The sequence below is a fragment of the Oryx dammah genome, unplaced genomic scaffold (genome assembly GCF_014754425.2).
Source record: "Oryx dammah isolate SB20612 unplaced genomic scaffold, SCBI_Odam_1.1 HiC_scaffold_29, whole genome shotgun sequence".
NCBI lineage: Eukaryota > Metazoa > Chordata > Mammalia > Artiodactyla > Bovidae > Oryx > Oryx dammah.
Genome location: NW_024070213.1, coordinates 89,996,852 through 89,999,255, shown reverse-complemented (window position 1 = coordinate 89,999,255; position 2,404 = coordinate 89,996,852).

Here is a 2,404-nt window from a genome sequence, read left to right as displayed (position 1 = left end):
AACCAGCTTTTGGCTTTGTTGATTTTTGCTATGGTCTCTTTTGTTTCTTTTGCATTTATTTCTGCCCTAATTTTTATTATTTCTTTCCTTCTACTAACTCTGGGGTTCTCCATTTCTTCCTTTTCTAGTTGCTTTAGGTGTAGAGTTAGGTTATTCATTTGACTTTTTTTCTTGTTTCTTGAGGTATGCCTGTATTGCTATGAACTTTCCTCTTAGCACTGCTTTTATAGTGTCCCACAGGTTTTGGGTTGTTGTGTTTTCATTTTCATTTGTTTCTATGCATATTTTGACTTCTTTTTTGATTTCTTCTGTGATTTGTTGGTTATTCAGAATCGTGTTGTTCAGCCTCCATATGTTGGAATTTTTAATAGTTTTTCTCCTGTAATTGAGATCTAATCTTAATGCATTATGGTCAGAAAAGTTGCTTGGAATGATTTCAATTTCTTTGAATTTATCAAGGTTAGATTTATGGCCCAGGATGTGATCTATCCTGGAGAAGGTTCTGTGCGCACTTGAGAAAAAGGTGAAATTCATTGTTTTGGGGTGAAATGTCCTATAGATATCAATTAGGTCTAATTGGTCTATTGTATCATTTAAAGTTTGCATTTCTTTGTTAATTTTCTGTTTAGTTGATCTGTCCATAGCTGTGAGTGAGGTATTAAAGTCTCCCACTATTATTCTGTTACTGTTAATTTCCCCTTTCATACTTGTTAGCATTTGTCTTCCATATTGCGGTGCTCCTATGTTGGGTGCATATATATTTATAATTGTTATATCTTCTTCTTGGATTGATCCTTTGATCATTATGTAATGGCCTTCTTTGTCTCTTTTCACAGCCTTTGTTTTAAAGTCTATTTTATCAGATATGAGTATTGCTACTCCTGCTTTCTTTTGGTCTCTATTTGCGTGGAATACCTTTTTCCAGCCCTTCACTTTCAGTCTGTATGTGTCCCTTGTTTTGAGGTGGGTCTCTTGTAGGCAGCATATATAGGGATCTTGTTTTTGTATCCATTCAGCCAGTCTTTGCCTTTTGGTTGGGGCAGGCAAATAAGCTTTAATAAAAACCCAAGAGAAAGCCAAACAATTTTCATTCCCCAAATTTATTTAACCACAAAACGTTTTAATCAAGGCTAACTTGGGGATAGATTTCTGCCCTAGATAAGCCCTGGGAGAGAATCTAGTACTAGACAAGGATTTAGGGGTGAGTTGAAGAGTATTTTAATCCAGTCTGGAAAGGGAACCAGAATTAGAAAAAATTGTGATTGCTAATAAGGTTTAGTAACAAAAGGATTTAGCTGTACTTAGGCATTCACTTCTTTATCAAGCTTAAGCAGTTAATGGGAGCTAGTTCTATAGAGTAATATATTTTTACTGTTAAGTAAAAATTTACATTTTTACATTTACATTTGTTAATGTAAAAAATTTACATTTGCTAAGTAAAGTTATTTCAGTAGTGCCAAGTTTTTATTTTAACATGGTAAAAAGGAGAAAATAATAATTCTTAGTTCGGGACAGCAGATCCAGAATGACTGCTTTTTTTTGAAGAACAAATTAATGATTATTTTGAAAATTGGATCTGAGAATCCATATGTAGAAAAGGGCATGTAAGAATCACCCCTTCATCCTTATCTCCTAGATGGAGAAGGATGTCTGCTCACTTTGACCTCGAGGTAATGACTACAGTCTCATGATTCATTCTTCCTCTAACAATTACATTTTAGGAAACTCAAGCATTCTCACTGCAGTTGAGTACCAGAGAACAATTTGGTTAGAGGGAACAACTCTGCTTCATGAAAACGGACTTATTTTCTAGGTGAGGAAAGAAGGATTCAGAGTGTTCTGCCATTTTGCAACCTTACACAGAAGGTTCCAGCAAGTGAGGGATTAGAACTCACACTGTTGGCTGCACGTAGTTCATTGGAACTGCCCTAGAAGATCAGTGGGAAATATAGCCCAGGATGCTAACTCTGGATCTTTTCAGCAGCTTTAGTCAACTTCTGAGAAAACAATCCCAACCGGCTAAATAAGGCGGTGGTTGGCAGGCTCAGGGTACATGGATTGGGGGAATCCAACCCAAAACTGTGCTTCGATGACCTGCCCGTCACTTCTCTCCATTCCTCTTCTGCAGTATCTACCAGGACGGCAGAAATCAGCCATACCTAGGAGGCTGCCACCTGCTGCCTCAGCACTGGAGCCAAGGGAGGGGAAGGGAGGCAGAGATACTGATGTTTGTCCTTGTTTGCTTTGAGCTCTCACCTGGGGCTTTGGGTGAGACTGGCTCAGCCTTGTTCCCAGGGAAGGCATTCCATCTTCTGCTTTTAAAGGCATTTCAAAGATTATGAACATAGACCTCTCCAAGAGGAGTGGCATTCAACTGGTGGATGGAGTAAACGTCTCAAAGAAG